This window comes from Aulonocara stuartgranti (genome assembly GCF_965226115.1).
Source record: "Aulonocara stuartgranti genome assembly, chromosome: 23".
NCBI lineage: Eukaryota > Metazoa > Chordata > Actinopteri > Cichliformes > Cichlidae > Aulonocara > Aulonocara stuartgranti.
Genome location: NC_138958.1, coordinates 46380637 through 46399601, shown reverse-complemented (window position 1 = coordinate 46399601; position 18965 = coordinate 46380637). Strand labels below are relative to the sequence as shown.

At 42.3% G+C, this 18965-nt stretch overlaps 1 protein-coding gene and 1 long non-coding RNA gene across 2 annotated transcripts in view; one reads left to right on the top strand and one right to left on the bottom strand.

Annotated features, from left to right (window-relative positions):
- LOC309701482 (uncharacterized protein) overlaps window positions 1-18965 on the bottom strand; it is a 2150955-nt gene that overhangs the window by 342505 nt on the left and 1789485 nt on the right. The gene's annotated exons all lie outside the window — the stretch shown is intronic.
- Window positions 13898-15623, top strand: LOC309701608. Its single transcript, XR_014275168.1, has 3 exons — window positions 13898-15003; window positions 15084-15493; window positions 15583-15623. It is a non-coding gene; the product is annotated as an uncharacterized lncRNA (long non-coding RNA).

The window sequence follows — 18965 nt, the reverse complement described above, 5'->3', positions numbered from 1 at the left end:
ACGTAGCATGCTGATCCCCGTACGGGCCACCAAAATTATGTTACAGGCCTTCGATGGGGTCTGTTTTTAAACTGTTTTTTTAACAGAAAAGCAGAGACAGGAGACATCAGTTGCGTTCGGTCTGCAGGCTCTTCCTCGTCTGATTTATTAACAGAGTTTAACAACGTCCTTTTCTTTTCATTTAGACACACACATTTCTCTTTTAACAACACAAACATTCAATTAGGTCCATAGCTCAAACCCTTTTGGTTACCTTGCACTCTCGCAAGAATAAACTTACAAAATAATCATTGTATATGAACGTCCTTATTTACAATAAATCTGTAACCAATTTTACTGCATTTCAGCATCAAAACATTTCTGTGCAGCACCACTAACACTGCAATTAACCCGCTTATGTCACCTTTATACTTTTCTTATACTTTAACAGATTCAAACAATATATTACATTTGTAACCAATAAACAAAAATATTCTTCCCTTGCTCACAAACAGTTCACAATCATCCACAAACAGTATACATCAGACTATTTACATTTGACACATAAGAACTGGGTAGGTCCTAATCAACTGTAACTTCCAATAATGCCAGGATAAAAGAAGTGTCTAAGAGCTCCATTTGTCACAAAATAAAACAGGTAATAAGACCAGCTGCCTATTTAGACTACGAGTGAAATGGCGGCTGCCATTACAAATGGCGGTATAGTTAGCTTTCTCTCAGTCAGTGAAAACACACTCTCTCACAACATTCGTGGTCTTTAAACAAAGACAGAAAAAGGTTTCTTGCCTTTATATGTACATTGCAGTGAGCAAACTTGAACCACTAACCTGTTTTTTTAACAGAAAAGCAGAGACAGGAGACATCAGTTGCGTTCGGTCTGCAGGCTCTTCCTCGTCTGAGGCAGAGACGCGTTGCAACGGCCTATCGCACTCACCACTATCTCCCCCTTGTGGCAATGCCACGCAATTACATTGTCCATAACGCTAAATGAAAAGTGCAATACCACCATAAAATCAGGTCTTTTACATCAAAAACAATTCACAACAAAATTACAATTGTGACCATACACTTGTGGGCGTCACACGATATTACGTATCGGTCCATCTCTATTTCTATTAATTTACGTCAGTATCAATACTGATTTTGTATGTATTTTGAAGGATTTGAACCAAAGGCAAAAAATACCATGAGCAAAAAATGGCAGTCATGATTATAAAATAGGGAGGTTTCTTTTTTTTTAACATAGATTAAACTCATTAAATAAAACAACAAGTTTATGAGCTTTCTTGTTATTCACAAGTTTCAGCGATTTAGCCCAGAGTCTAAAGTCATTCAGCCATCTGTTTATACATGGTTTAGCTTTAAAGTATCTGCATTTGTGAAGAAAAAATTTTCCCATTAACAAAATCGTCCTAATCAACAGGTCAAAATCTGCATTCTCAGCAAGTATTCCAAACTTTATTACTGTCACCGTCAAATGTGGTAACTGAATTCTCCTGGACTGTAGCCAGCTCCACATGTCAGTCCAGAAGGAGTGCACTGATTCACAGTAGAAAAACAAGTGATCCAGACTTTCAATATCATTTTCACAAAATGTGCAGGCGTTCACATCTAAGTTAAATTTCCGTCTTAAGAATTCATTGGTTGGATAAACCTCATTAATGATTTTAAAGTGAACCTCTTTTACTTTAGGGGAAAGAGGAAGTGAAATATACTTTTTTCTTATCGCCTTAACCTCCATGGTCTCAAATTCTTTAAGGATATAATTTCTTTTAACCGGATTAGGGCAAATGTCATTGATCAAAATATTCCTGATCACTTTGTTTGTAAACCTGCTGTCACCAAATTCAGCTCCAGCTATGCAGAGCTGCCTCAGTCCAGGAGAAATTTTAGAGTGCACAATATCTTCTTTTATCCTTGATCTCAAAGGGACTGGGATGGCTTTCACTAGGGATTTATATCTGTTAGCAGTACATCTTACATCAAATTTCTCACAAAACGTATCATGTTTTAATAAGACCCCATTATCATCCGTAAAATGAGCTACAGCCCAAATCCCTTAAGATCTTCCAGTAGAGAAGGACCTGCTGATGGAAAGCTGAGAGTTTAACAGGTAACGAACTGCAATCAAAGTCACAACGTAACAAAAAGTCTATTCCACCCATTTTGCCAAAAAATCACACTGGGAATAATGTTCCAAAAGGAATTTTTGTTCCTAATGAAAGATCTTAACCATTTCAGTTTTAGTACACCATTCATAACATCAAAGTCAATGGCATTAGCCCCACCCTCTTCATAATTCTTAATCATATCATTTTTCTTTATATAATGACATTTGTTCCTCCATATGAACCTAAAATTAAGATTATTTATAGATTGAATTCGTTTTGGAGATATGGTCAGAGAAAAGGCTGGATAGATTAGTCTGGACAGACTGTCCATTTTGGTTAGCAAGATTCTCCCAAACAGAGTTATGTCCCTTTGCAGCCACCTGTTTAAAATTGACTTACACTTTTCTATATTGGTACAGATATTCTTATTTTCAGTTGATGTCTTATCCTTGCAAATTACAATGCCCAGATACTTCACCTCTTTTTTGATCTGTATATTATCTATTGCTTGCAGGGGACACTCATGCAGAGCTAGAATTTCTTATTCATTAATATTCAGCTGTAGGCCAGAAGCTTTGGAGAAGTGGTTGATCACCTGCAAGGCTAAAGGAATCTGGTCCTCATTTTTTAAAAACAGGGTGGTATCATCTGCGAGCTGACTGATTATTATCTGTTCACCCATCACAGTTAACCCCTCAATGTGACTGTTTTTAATCAAAATAGACAACTCAGCAACCATGATGAACAGAAGTGGTGAGCTGCTACATCCCTGCCTTATCCCTCTATTAACCTCAAACCTTGAACATGTACCATGTTCTAGCAAAACAGAGCTGTTAATGTCATTATATAGCATCTCTATAACATTGATAAATTCCTGTCCAAAACCAAAAGACTGCAGAGTTTTGAATATGAACGTATGTTCAACTGAGTCAAATGCTTTGTAAAAATCCAAGAACAGGATGTATCCTCTCTCTTGTGTCACGATGAGTTGTGTGGCTGTCAGTGGCTGGCCCCACGTGCAGGACTCGGAGACAAAACATTAACTTAAACGACAGCTTTATTTGCTGGTGAGTCACCCTTGGCGATACATAACCAACAATTTAAACTAACTAGACTGGAGATGCTGAAGGTAGACGACAACGAATACACACACAACAAACGTGGAGGACGCAACAACTGGCAGAGAAAAACACAGGGCTTAAATACATACTGAGGTGATTAGGGAATGTGAAACAGGAGGAGAACACAGCTGGGACTCATCAGACATGACAAGACAAGGGGCGGCAAAACTCAACACATTGACATAGTACACAGACTTTCAAAGTAAAACAGGAAACTGAACAGACGTGGACTAAACTAGGGGATACAGTGACAGAACAAGAGACACACTGACAGAGATGACTGTATACTAACAGAAGTAACACAGAACCACGACCTAAGAAGGAGAACACAAGAAATGCCAAGGACCTAGGGAGTTAGGAATACTAGCGACAAAAATCAAACCCAAGAGAATCAAAACACATCATGAAATCAAAGATAACTAATACAAACAGAAAAACACTGAGTCCACAGACTCAGGACCGTGACATCTTGGATTATTTCACTGTACTCAAGGAGGTCCAAAACCAGCCCAATATTGTTATGAATTAGTCTTCCTTTCAGAAAACCTGATTGCGTTTCACTGATAATGTTTGAGATGCCTTTCTTTAGCCTCTCAGCTACAGCTCCAGACAGGATCTTATAGTCAGTGTTTAAGGTGATGGGTCTTAAATTGTCTAAAATTCTTTTATCCTTACCCGATTTAGGGATCAGGGTTATCAGCGCTTGTTTCATGCTCGGCATCAGTTCTTTTTTTCTCTATCGATTCCTTTAATGCATCAAACAATAAAGTTCTTAGGTCCTTCCAGAAGAATTGATAAAAATTAGTAGTGAGTCCATCTGTCCCTGGGGACTTGTTTAATGCCATTTTCATGACCACCAAATCCAGTTCCTCAATTTGGCGGCCGCTACTAAGTTTTAAAATTACTCATACTAATCTTTCTGGGTCACAAAATAAACTTTTAACATATTTTCAGGCGAGAAAGTAGCTGTGTAAACATCAAATATCTGCTCGGTTTATCAAGATACCGCATATTTGCAAAAGTGCTTCGACGTTTTCGGAGACGTCTGCTACCCACCAGCACTATAGCCAGCCGGGAGCTCGAGGGTCACTGAAGCCACCGAGAACGGCACAACTCCCGGCACATCATTTTCAGATCACCGCGGACTTTCGCTACTCAGGTTAAACATGATATATAAGTCCAGGGCCGTGCAGAGAGGTTTAAAGGGGCGGGTGCTCAAAGTTAAAAAGGGGCACATTGAACCAGGCTGAATAACAACAACACACATTCATCAACAATCTAATATGGAAAGGGCAGGGCTGTGTTGATCTGAGACTCTAGACATTAAAAAGTCCACAGGAGAGATGGTAGCTGATTAAACAAGTGTCATGAGATAATAACAAAATGCAAAGATTGGTGACAGCGCTTGGAACCATAAGGCAACAAAAAACTGTGAGAAACAAATTAGGCTCTGCCTGTGAATCACTCTTTTCTTCTCTTCTTCCTTCCATCCCATCATTTCATATATCACTCTCCACTTGCTGTCTATCTGAGAACAAGGCACAACTTGCTATTGCAATAAACTATAATCTAATTATCCACACCTAACAACTCCAGCACTTAATCTATAATAAAATGATGACAGAAAAATGTTATAGCCCTGCCTTTAGTAGCCTCATACAGCTCCTACTGTTTCCTCCTCATGTCCTTACCAGCCATGTCTGCACAATGTTATATCATGAGTAATAATTTTTTTAAATCCAGCTAAATAAAACACACACATGCACACACAGTGACATTTTAGACCTTCTTCAGAATACTGTATATACTATGGGCATCATGGTGCTGATCCAGAATCCTTACATTATTATTTATTACTAGAGCTACAATAATAAAGCAATGAGGAGGGGGAAGTAATAAATATGAAATAATGTATTTATGATGATTGCATTTGTTTCACTATCCACTCTGTGCAGGGCAAAGCTTATTACATTTTTAAACTGTAGAGATACAATCATTTTACTGCTGTAAAATCCAAATTTTGTCTTATTAAATATATAAATCTAATATAATCTGCTTCTTAATGTATGTTCTTTAAAATACAGCGTGTGTTTTTTAATATATTATAATTATAATTATTATTATGTGGACATGCATATTAGATCGTTTTTTAGTGAAATATAATCCCCTCAGAAGGGCAGGAAATGCTCTGTAACTTACTTTAAAACTAAATATGTTCACTAAAACAGTGACAGAGCTACAGACCCATGACAGCCTTACACAGGTAGCCAGCAGCTGTGACCAGCACTACTTGTGCAGTTAATAAAAGGACAGGTAATGTTTGTCGCGCTGTTGCACACGGAGCACGCTCGTTTGTTTCAGTTCGTCAGTTGCAACAAGACAACTTACCAACGTGTACGTAATAAGCTAATACTCCTGGGTGCTATACACTACAGTGTACACTGTACACCTACTTACTGGGTTTGTCGCATCAGTCTGTGTCTCTGAGTTAACTTGTGTTTCTCCTACAGCTCCGGACCGCAAAAGATGCGCGTGCTCTTTGTGAGCTCGTTCCCGGCTCGTAACCAGCGCGTTCTGCCGTCGAGGGCGATCATTGGTTAAATGTGATCATGTGACTGATGCAAGCCAGATCCTTTTATTTAGCAAAACTATGATTAATAGTTAAATATTATTGTTGAAGGGCACAGACAGGACTCCGCACACACGCACACACACATAAAATAAATAAATAAATAAATAAATAAATAAATAAATGAATAAAGAAAATTTAAAAGTTGCCTCAACAAAAGGGCACTTTGGGCACTCATCAGGAAAGGGGCGGGTGCTCAAGCCCCTCTAGCCCCCCCCCCCCCCCTCTGCACGTCCCTGCTCTTGAGTGAGCAGTGATGATTGAGCAGTCCGTTTTATTTTGCAGATTCAAGCTGCTCTTCAAAATTTTCACCACCAGATGTCACCGGAGAGGACTGTGTTGAAAAGCTTCGAGTAATGAACAGTTTTTCAATACAAGCTTCAGTGCTTCGGAAAGCTTCATTTGGCCCTCACTACTTCCAGCATATCCAACCTTCTGAGGACCCAGCCCACGTACACCGCGAAGGCCGGGTCCTCGGGAGGATGCAGCCGATGAATTTGGACGTTTAGTTTTAAAGACGTCGTGATAAGGGCGGGTCTTACTGTGAACCTGTGCGCTCATTGGCTAATAACTTGAGATTGACAAGTCGTTATCCAATGAGCGCGCGGCTTCTCCCAACATAAAGTAGTTTCCTTTGAAAAACCAAAGTCTGATTATTTTTGCCTCCACTGACGGAGCCTGTTGTTCCCGCCACAGAGACACAGTAATGTCAGAGCGGTGTTAACACTCAGCTGCCTCAGCACAGCTCTCACTCTCCTCCTGCTCTCTCAGCTAAACTCACTTCCTCTCTACTTACAGGAAACCAGCGCTCAGAGGAGCCGACCGGCCTCACGTTTCACCCACAGACACGAACAGCGTGGAATTATTTTATGTCATAAGAAGAAACATATTCATGTTAGCACTCGCCTGCCTCAGCTCCACCTTCCTCCTCCTGCTGCTCTGAACGGAGAATCAACACTTTCACTTTCACTGCTCCTCCCTAAACACAGAGGATGCTGGGACTTGTAGTTTTTACCTTGTGTGATATTTATGGCTGTGACACTAAATCACAGCATGAAAACTTCCTGCAAACATGTCACAGGCGATAAAAGTTTCACATTAAAGGTGAAGTTATTTTTCTGTCTCATGTTCAATAAACAGTGAGCTGGGAAAACTGAAGAACAGACTTCAGACGTTCCCTGCAGAGTTTCTGCTGCTCGGTCGTCTGCATGTTGCTGAGACTGAGCTGATGATGAAGCTGTGATGGGTTTATGGCACGTTTGGTTCTGGAGAAGAGTTTTACTGTCGGTGCAGGTGAAATGATCAGAGGTTACAGCCTCTGGTTAAAGTGGAGGCAGCGATCAGGACGGCTGAGCAGCAGAGGTCTCGAGGGTCCTAAAGTGTAAAAGCATCAGTGTTAGTAACACAAAGATCACAGAGTGGGATCATCCACACAACACTAACATCTAAATCCACGGCAGGAACTCTTCCAGTGTCCTGAAAAATCTGTGTGCATGATGCTGAGATTAAAATCTGTCTGCTCATCTTAATGCAATATTGTGAAGTTACAATTCTTTTCTGTAAAAAGAATTTTCATTTTTGTATATAAATAAATGTTGATGTTGTGCTTTGGGATCGTGTGCTTCAATTTGACTTGTAATGTGCCAAATGACTGCAACAGGCGGCTTAAGGCAATGCCATCCAGAGTAAGGATCTTGTTAGCCAGTGTTTCTAAGATTTTTACGCCCCGTTACAATAACCTCAGTTTTATCTGAACTTAGAAGCAGAAAATTAAAGCTCATTATGTGTCTAAGACATCCGGGCAGTTTAACCAATAAAAGCGGGTATCATATGCATAGCAGTGAAAATGTATGCTATGTCTTCTAAAGCACGTATAATGTAAGCAGAACTGGTCTTTGCACAGAAGCCTGTGGAGCTTCATAATTAACCTCAGTGTGTGAAGAGGACTCTCCATTTAATAATAGCTGTAATAAAATGTTCTGGCCAACGGTGTTAAACGCTGCACTTGGGTCTAGCAGGGAAGATTTCAACTTTTCAATATGAATGAAGGCTGAAAACTGATTAGATTAATGTCTGATGATCTTTTCTGTGCTTCTTCAAGTTTGTAACACCGAACATATTAAAGGATGATATAAGGTTCACAGGAAGAGTTTAATTAGACACACATTTACTATTTTTCTTTATACTCTTTCTTTCTTGACATGTTTAATATGCTTACTATCAGAGGAGAAAATGAACCTTGTGTAGTTTAAAAACTTTTTATTTAATCAAACTGTAATGTTGTTGAACTCTGACGGACGTGTCTTTTAATCTTGTCAACAAATCCTTAATCACCTAAATCTGCCATTTATCATCTAGTAAAATGTTCCCTCTGCTTCTGTTGCACATCTCCCCCGACACTCTCTGCTTCACCAGCCCTGTGCAGCTGGTCCAATCGCTGCGTCCTTAAACTGGTGTGTTTAAATCTCTTTACCTCTGTTGTGAACTTCACACAAAGTTTGTGGTAACAAAATCAAACTGAGGAGGATCTGGTTTGAAAAACACACACTCGCGAGACAAAATAAAAACAGACTGCTCAAAGCAAAAGCAGAGCCCTCACAGCTGGTAGCACAAAACACAGTGACAACGTGCGTATCAGATACCCTCAGTGCCAAAAGCATAAATATGAAAAAATGGGATCACCAAGAATATCCTAAAAATGGCATTGAGGGGGTGTTACAGTGAAATAAAATGAAACATTTTCATCTGAAAATGTTTCATTTTAGTAAAAACAATTCTCTGTAGTTTGATACTGTCGTTACAGACAAAGCGGATGTTTAAAGCCTTTGGACGCACATTTGAAATGCACTCATTCTCCTTATCAGCTGGAAACATTAAAGCCGTAAAATGACACACCCGCGTGTAACAAACCATTTGTTGGGGGTTGTGGATTTGACACCTCAGCATTGTGAAAGTGGGGAAACATGCTTCTGGCTGAGCATAAGATTTCTGCTTACAACTTAGAATCTCAGCTCTAAATGTAATTCAGATGTTTTTTTAAGTAGGGCTAATGTATTATTTGACTTCTAAGGCATACACACACACACACACACACACACACACACACACGAACAACAACAACACAGAGAAGAAGAAGAGGGGGTCGTTTTACTACACATCATAAAAACGCAATCATTCATCTTCCAACTGTATCTTTCTGTTCTGGATTTAGAATCATTGGTTGTTTACTGATCTGTACTTTGGGAGTCACACTGTTGTGATACTGGGGAGAAAAGGGTAAGGTTTGATAGACTAAACCATTACACACAAAACTTGAAAAACCTAAAGAGTGTGTGAGACTGCTAGCTGTGTCGTTCAGCAATAAACTCATCTATAAATGTGTTAGTAAAGAGTGACGTGTACTTCTGTCCCATTAAGCAACGGTTTAACAAATTTCACTGCAAACTATAAAAGGAATCTGGATTTAAATAGAACATAGTAGTGCAGGAAACACTAGTATAAGGTGTCTATGGAACAAATCTCCTTCAGCGTTCAAATGACCAAAGTGAGGCCTACAGGCGTTTCTCTCAGTTGGTTGTGTTCAGGGAAAAAGCAGCTAAATACACTGAGACTGCTCCACATTGTTAGTGAGTTAACTCTGGATATCTGTAGGTTTGTCAAACTTGGAGTGAACAAAAGCAGAAAACAGTAAAAGATGCAGACAGTGAAAGTCTGGTTTATTTCATGAACACAATGAAACATTGTCGGCAAAGTAGCATACATGATAAATAGATACACATAACACGGACAGTGAGAAGTAAAACTCGTCGTCTTACCACATGTTATATTCTGTAAACTTAAAATAAACCACAGAAATTAGAGTTTTAAAGTCATTATTAAAACATGAGTCAACATTACTGAAGTGACACTTTAACGATGCTTCACATCACCGTGTTTATGATGATAAAACATGTTCTCTCGTTAGTAGATGTCTGCTACACATACATACACAAAGCTGTGTAAAGCAACTATTGGCGACTGTCAAGCCTTTGAGTCGCCGAGCAGCTGAATAGGGGAATAATGTTGACGCGCCCGCTGTTTAAAACGCAAGTCAAAGTTCCAGGTTAAAACTCCTTTATTTGTTATCAAATCCTTAAAATCCGTAGAAAAACAGTGATCAAAACATTCCAAGCTTGAGCGGTCAGCAAAAGTCGACTTCCCCCATCACCCACTCATTCACAAAAATTCCCTCAGGACGTGAACAGATGATATAGCAATCACTATTACCGACACCACGTGACCCAAAGCTACGCCTTATCCACAATAGCAACTATAAATAACGAATCTAAACGTATATACATAAAATACAGAAATGAATGAGGTGGAATGAATACTACAAATGTACATAAGGTGCAGCTGCAGTCTGGCAGTGGGAGCAGTGTGACAGGTCAACTGTTAAGAAGGGAGATGGCGAGGGGAAAGAAACTGTTCCTGTGTCGGGTGGTCCTGGTCTGCAGGCTTCTGTACCGTCTGCCAGAGGGCAGCAGATCAAAAAGTCTGTGTGCAGGGTGTGAGGGGTCTGTGATGATTTTCCCTGCCCGTTTCCTGGTTCTTGAGCGGCAGGGGGGTGCCGATGATCCTATCTGCTGCCCGTACAGTCCGCTGCAGTCTGCTCTTGAACTTGAAGCTTTTGTTACCATACCTCAAACACATGTACCCATACCTTAAACAAAAGCACTGCTTTGCACCCTAGTTGCAATTATGCAACACACATGGTCCTGCATACTACACTCTATTTCACACATAAGACACTTCGTTCACAAAATGAAATTTCAGGGTGCCACCCTGGAAAACATCCAAAATACAAAACACATCGGGTAATTGCAACCACTCAATACACACCTGAAGGCACGTACTTGAAAAACTGAACACCAATTAGCCAACTACAAAAAGCCCTCAGTTTAGCCAATTCAAGAACTTTGCAAGCATGGATGGAGGGAGAGCAAGAGGAGGAGGTCGTCGAAGAGGCCACGCACAGACCCATATTTCTGATGATATAAGAGCAACTTTGGTGGACCATGTCATCAACCATGGCCTGACTATGAGAATTCTCTAGAATGACTCGAAGACCTTCTGGGGCAGGACGCCAACGCCTGTTCACACAACAGCAGGAACTTGCCGTTGTGGACCTAGTGAGGGCAGACAATGCCATCCGTCTCCACCAGCTACGAAAGCAAATACAGGGAGTGCAGAATTATTAGGCAAGTTGTATTTTTGAGGAATAATGTTATTATTGAACAACAACCATGTTCTCAATGAACCCAAAAAACTCATTAATATCAAAGCTGAATGTTTTTGGAAGTAGTTTTTAGTTTGTTTTTAGTTTTAGCTATTTTAGGGGGATATCTGTGTGTGCAGGTGACTATTACTGTGCAGAATTATTAGGCAACTTAACAAAAAACAAATATATACCCATTTCAATTATTGATTTTTACCAGTGAAACCAATATAACATCTCCACATTCACAAATATACATTTCTGACATTCAAAAACAAATCAGCGACCAATATAGCCACCTTTCTTTGCAAGGACACTCAAAAGCCTGCCATCCATGGATTCTGTCAGTGTTTTGATCTGTTCACCATCAACATTGCGTGCAGCAGCAACCACAGCCTCCCAGACACTGTTCAGAGAGGTGTACTGTTTTCCCTCCTTGTAAATCTCACATTTGATGATGGACCACAGGTTCTCAATGGGGTTCAGATCAGGTGAACAAGGAGGCCATGTCATTAGTTTTTCTTCTTTTATACCCTTTCTTGCCAGCCACGCTGTGGAGTACTTGGACGCGTGTGATGGAGCATTGTCCTGCATGAAAATCATGTTTTTCTTGAAGGATGCAGACTTCTTCCTGTACCACTGCTTGAAGAAGGTGTCTTCCAGAAACTGGCAGTAGGACTGGGAGTTGAGCTTGACTCCATCCTCAACCCGAAAAGGCCCCACAAGCTCATCTTTGATGATACCAGCCCAAACCAGTACTCCACCTCCACCTTGCTGGCGTCTGAGTCGGATTGGAGCTCTCTGCCCTTTACCAATCCAGCCACGGGCCCATCCATCTGGCCCATCAAGACTCACTCTCATTTCATCAGTCCATAAAACCTTAGAAAAACCAGTCTTGAGATATTTCTTGGCCCAGTCTTGACGTTTCAGCTTGTGTGTCTTGTTCAGTGGTGGTCGTCTTTCAGCCTTTCTTACCTTGGCCATGTCTCTGAGTATTGCACACCTTGTGCTTTTGGGCACTCCAGTGATGTTGCAGCTCTGAAATATGGCCAAACTGGTGGCAAGTGGCATCTTGGCAGCTGCACGCTTGACTTTTCTCAGTTCATGGGCAGTTATTTTGCGCCTTGGTTTTTCCACACGCTTCTTGCGACCCTGTTGACTATTTTGAATGAAACGCTTGATTGTTCGATGATCACGCTTCAGAAGCTTTGTAATTTTGAGACTGCTGCATCCCTCTGCAAGATATCTCACTATTTTTGACTTTTCTGAGCCTGTCAAGTCCTTCTTTTGACCCATTTTGCCAAAGGAAAGGATGTTGCCTAATAATTATGCACACCTGATATAGGGTGTTGATGTCATTAGACCACACCCCTTCTCATTTGCCTAATAATTCTGCACTCCCTGTATGTGTGTGCGTGTCCAGGGTTCAGCTGAGACAGTGTCCTTCGCCCTGCCAGGCTAAGTAAACAGTCTTCCAGCCAACCCAGGTGGCCTTGCATGGAATGGGAAGGAACAGACTCAACACAGTCGTTATCAGGGTGTTGTTCAGCTCCGACCTTGAGCCCACGTCTGGGGCTGAAGGGGTATCCGCATAAGTGATGGTGCTTTTTACTTTAGTGCGAACAGCTCATATGAATTTCAAAGCAGTTCTACAGTCCAACACTGGTCTCTCAATCTCCCGTTGGAGAGCCGCGAGCTTCGCCATACTTGCGTTCTGTGATGTTGTCATTCTTGTGCTCAAGGAGCCGATTCTGAGAACTCACGGCAGTGTGCCTCCCCGAGATGTCATCCAATTTGTGCCCAGAGATGTTATTCCGAGCGAGACCTTCCGAGATGTATCCAGTCTGCAGTCAGAGATCTTATTCTGAGTATCCACAGCAGCCGTAGTCTCTCCAAGATCTTATCCGTGCTGACTCAATGAGCCCATTTTGAGAAACTCACGCCTCTCCCATCGTTCCAATCCCAGCGGGCAGCCTTGTGGGGGTTTGAACAGCCGGTTCCGCTTTCTCAAGCCAGCTCCGATCAGCCAGAACCCTGTTACCATGGTTCCGAATAGGTAGATATCTTCAGCACGCAGACTCACCCGAGCCCAAACTTCTTGTTGAGAAATTGCATTTAGGGACTAGTTTTCAACAGGACAATGACCCCAAACACACCTCCAGGCTGTGTACTAGAAGAAGTATACTAGATGGCGGCGTGCACAGACGCAGCGGCTCTATGCTCTCCACTTGGGTGCCTTTCTTTTTTGTTTCTCCACTTTTTCTTCTTCTTTTGTTTTCCTTATTGTGAAGCCAAATTTTCCTACAACCATCTGGAATTATGCAAGATTGGATATAACAGCCAGATCCCCATTACCAGTGATTATCAGAGGGTGCACAACATCCCCCCGGAGATAGCGAGAACATCGGGTGCTCCGTGGATTGTTATCGGCTCTGCCAAGAAACGCAGGCGGCGGAAGGAACGCAAACAAAAGCGGGGATGCCTGTCGGGCCTGCTGGCCAGGCTAAAGAAGCAGCCTTTCAAACCACCGCTCCCGAGCATCTTTCTGACCAGCGCACGGTCGGTCGTCAACAAAATAGACGAACTGAACCTACTTCTCGCCGCACAGCCAATCGTCCGTGACTGCTGTGTCCTGGTCGTCACGGAGACATGGCTCACTCCGCGAGGCTCCTGCCTACGACAGCCGTAACGCTCCGACAATCCATCAAGCGGTGGTAGCTTAGCAAAGTCGTACTGAAACATCTGACAGATTTTCGAGTGCCGTGCACATAAAATCGTTTCGAGGTCAGTAAACACAACCAGAGTTCATACATAAGGCACACGGGGTTATAAGGGGCTCTGTCGACTTTCAGAAAAATCAAAGGATTGATTTTAAGTGCGCCGTATTTTCCAAACAACACGGTAATAACGACGGCCCGCTAGCATGCTCTACCAAAAATAGTGCTTTGTTGTGTATCTGACGGACAAAAGCTAAACCAGTTCCACACCACTGAAGCTGCAGCATTTTTACAAACCAGTTCTGGTTCATCCGTTTCATTTAGCGATCCACTTTCGCTCTTCTCATTCTGCGTCATCATCCAATTCCACCTGTGATCTTGTGTCACCATTGCTCTCTGAGCTTTGTGTTGCTTCTTCTGTCACCTGACAAATAGGACATACATGACAATAAGAATAAAATGTGGAGCTGCTTCAGTGTGTCTGTCACTTTGTGCAGATCTTGACTGATCAGTAATGTTTGTAGGCTGAGTGCATTTTTAAAACAAGTTGTGCAAACTGCACTACAAGGTGGAATATTTGCAAAATCATAACTATGACCTATGAATACGTCAGTGCCATTAAGATGAAATTCTTGTGTCACCAACATTTTAACGTTAGGCATATAATTCTAACAGCCTCTGTAAACTAATATCCTGGCTGCTCGAGGCTGCTGTTTTCTCTGACAGCTTCACTTAGATTAGAATTAGAAACGCTGCTCTGAGACTGAGAGAACTAACAGTGCTGCATGTTGTGCTGTTAGTTTCCAAAACACGTTATTCATGGTTACATACAGTTTTAGACTGATGTGGGCCAAAGCCTAGCATAGCCTGCAACGTTATTGTGACGGACACATTTTATGTGTCAGACCCAGGACCCTGAGCAGTTATGGACTAATATTATAATGTATGTATTTTGTATTGCTGTCCCTCGTTCTCCCTGCTTGTAGACGTGTGTGTGTGTGTGTGTGTGTGTGTGTGTGTGTGTGTGTGTGTGTGTGTGTGTGTGTGTGTGTGTGTGTGTGGCCCTGGCAGGTGATTGGCCACACCTGCAGCTGATCAGGCCTGTCGGAGGAGCTATTTGAGAGTGTGGTGGAGCTCTCTCCGACGCTGGATCATTGCGTGGCTTCACGTCAGTCTCTCGACCAGTTCCTAGTTTGAGTCTGCTGCATTATTGTGTGTCTGACGGCTTCCTCTCTCTTATGTCCCCAGGAGTTACGGGGAGACGAGAGGACAGCGAGCACGGGGTGCTCATCACGGAGAAGCGGAGACAGGAGCACTAGCACTGGGAAGAGGACACGTCACGGGAGTCGGGAGAGCACGGGATTTATTGTCATGTCTGTCCATCGCTGTAAATAAACGCACTGCTTGTACATAGAGCACCGCGCCTGTGTCCTCCTTCCCTACACCCCCACGGTCTGCCAGCCAGACCGTGACATTATGAGTGAACTTGGCTTTAAGTGACTTACAGGTTTCTCTGAAAAATACTTTCTTATATCCAGGTTCTTCCTCTTTGCTGCCGTCCTCCTCTCCTCCTGGGAGCGCAGGCTTGCCGCTGCTAAAACTCAACGGAGCTCCCTGAAAGGTTCAGCCAATCACATTGGCCATATTTGTCACATGAGGTAGGACTCCAGTACAGGACGTAATTTAACTCTTTCGGCACCGCTGGGTGAATGAGACGTTGACAGATTTTTTTTCTTCTTTCTATCAGGTTTGCTTTTCTTTACTCGAAGAGATCAAATTATTGGTGAGGACAATTCAATAATCGCTGGATATTGGTGGGGACATGTCCCCTCCGTCCATGCCAAATCGACGCCCTTGCCCGAATCGATTCAATCCATGATTCGATTCGATTCGATTCGATTTGGGGAAATTTTGCCTCAGACAGTCAGCAATATTATAATTTAGATCATACCCCCCCCCCCCCACACACACACACACACACACACAGCCTTATGGGTACAGTAGTCTCCTGCTACACCTCCTTTTAGCTAAAGACATACTTCATAATGACTCACTCAGCTCACAAGAACAGGAATGCAGAGCATTATCAAACGTTAAAATGATACACATCTCTCACTTGTTCACTTACATTTAAACGAAACACATAATTGTAAACATCTCTAACAGCCTAAGCCAGCTTTGAATAGGGCCTGAATGGATAACTTCAGAGAATTACACATCCAATCTTACACGAGGGCTCACCGCTCGACCAGATCTGGTAACAGTCCCTGTTGGTGTGAGGTGGCTCCTATTTCTCCTTAGAAAACCTGTCTGTCTCTACCACATAAGATCTGGGAGCACTGGCAGGTCCAACTACTGCTCCAGTGGTTCCTTCAGTAGTAATCCACACCTTCTGTCCTGACTCTATGTCTGCGGTTGTAGTGTTTTGCCTGCTCACGCCTCCCCTCCTCATCCTTCTCGCGAAAAGCCTGTAGGTCGGGCCACTTTGGCACCAGCTTCGCAGCAGCTTGTGGCAGAGAGGTACGCAGGTGTCTCCCCATGAGCAACTGTGCCGGTGAGAGCCCATGTTCCAGTGGGGTGGCCCTGCACGCTAGCAGTGCTCTGCTGTAGTCACAGTCCTCTCAAGTCTTTAATGGTACGATCAGCGCGTTCTGCCTCCCCGTTGGCTTGGGGGTACCTGGGGCTGCTCGTTTCATGTGTGAACTGGTACTCTTTAGCAAAGTGCTTGAACTGTTCTGATGAAACTTGCGGCCTGTTGTCCGATACCACAGTCTCGGCAACTGCATGTCTTGCAAAGGCCTCTTTTATAGCATTAATAGTGACCTCTGCTGTTGTGTCTCTCAGTTCACCAAGTACCACGACCAGATTTGGTGTGTGGTAGTAACAGGCAAATGAACTTTTGTTTTTTAATGATTTGAATATATATGAATGCTTGTGCATAAATACACAAACAATACACATATGCTTTCATGCTTTCAATTGTGTCATTTACGTGATCTAGGTCAGCGGTCTCCAACCTTTTTTGCACCACCGACCGGTTTATGCCCGACAATATTTTCACGGACCGGCCTTTAAGGTGTCGCGGATAAATACAACAAAATAAAACTAGTACCAGTACCGAAAAAGAAGATTTATTCATAACACATGTGAAAAGACCCAGGAAAACCGAGTTAATGATAAAAACGATAACAAAATAACGCTGAAAAGCAATAAAAACCCTGAAAACCAGACATTTCACACCTGAGCCTCAACTCTCGCGGCCCGGTACCAAACGACTCACGGACCGGTACCAGTCCGAGGCCCGGGGGTTGGGGACCGCTGTTCTAGGTAGCTCTGTTTTGGAAGTTCAGTTCAAGCTAGAAATGTGCTTTGGAGTTTGTACGTGTTTTGTCTCTAGGGGCCACCACATATATTTCTATTTACATTCAGGTGACAGCAATCCATGGATGGTTTCGACATGCAAGAGGATATTTTCCCCGGTGCCCAGCGGGAGAAGACACTGCTTGCGATGTCGATGAGGTCCTGTGGCCAGACCCCAACAGACGGCGGGATCCATGAGCCCACGTATGCACAATTGTCATGATTTTTTGTGTGTACAGTATAGTGTTTTTTCTATTACTGTATTATGTTTGTGTTTTGCTTTATCTGAATTGATGGTGCTGCAGTGGACAATATTGAGTAGGCCTATTTGCTTTTTTTGGTTGTTTGTGTCTCCTGAAAATGTGCCTTCAGAATAAACAATGACAATGAAAGACTGCAGTGTTTTATATGAAGTAGACTAGTGTGTCCCCCTGATCTGATCTGCATGTGATGCAAGTATGTGTCATTTTGTCAACAGAGTTACATCTTGACAGAGGAATGTTAGGTTTTGACAGCAGAGTTTCAGTTTGGCACAGATGTGAATGGTATATTTTAATGTGTCCTGTTTACTTGTGTTTAGAGTTTTGGCACAATGAGCGACGTTTTGCAAAATGTGTTCAAGCAACGGGCAAAAACTGTAACATGTTTTTCACCAAAGATTTCAGCAATTATAAAAATTCAACTCAAGCTATTCAGCTATTAGCATTCACACTGCATTTTCTACAGGAAGTACATTTTATATACCAGTTTCAGTTCAAAGTGCATTAAAAATAATAAATAATTATTAAAAATAATACCATCAATATGTTACTGCACTACACTTACTGGACTTGTGGAAGTATTTTGAGAACCATAAGAGATTCTTACAAATGTTTGAAAGAAAAAAAAATCTTTAACATAGCTGGAGACTCGTGTAGAAATATGAATGAGTTTATAAAGTTTCTGTCATGGTGTGCTGTGACAGGCAGGTAGTAGGACCCAAACACAGGACTCTTACGTGGAATGAAACTTGAATCGGCAGCTTTTATTGCTGGAAACTCAGGTGGACTCAAGAAACTACAAACTAAGAAACAAGAACTAGGAAAACAAATCAGGAACTATGAACAAGAATCAAGTAAAGAACACGGAGGAGAAAAAACACCCAGCCCACTGAAAACTAAAGAAACCCCCAAAAACATGAAGAACAATCATTAAGGAACATATTTACATATTTAGAGTTACTGCAACACCAACACTGGGTCACAGCTTCAGTGTCAGTCGGTGACTTTTGGTCTGCAACAGCAGCAGAACAGACTTCTCAGTCTTTTGAAGAAGCCCTTTTTCTTCTTCTTGATCTGACGGTCTTCGGACTTCATGCTGGCTTCAGGTTCTGGAAAAGGTTCCTCAAAGGGAACATCAGGAACCGGCCCAATTTCAGAACAAGATCCGTTGATCATATGATCTTCACCTTCAACACAGGATTTGGACTCGCCATAGGGTTCCTCACAGGGAGCGTCGGGCTCTGCAACACTTTCTGACAGAGCTCCTTCGATCGTAAGGTCTCGAGTACTCAGACTGGATGCCCTTTCAGAAAGAAGTTCCTCACAGGGAGCGTCGGGCTCTGCAACACTTTCTGACAGAGCTCCTTCGATCGTAAGGTCTCGAGTACTCAGACTGGATGCCCTTTCAGAAAGAAGTTCCTCACAGGGAACGTCGGGCTCTGCAACACTTTCTGACAGAGCTCCTTCGATCGTAAGGTCTCGAGTACTCAGACTGGATGCCCTTTCAGAA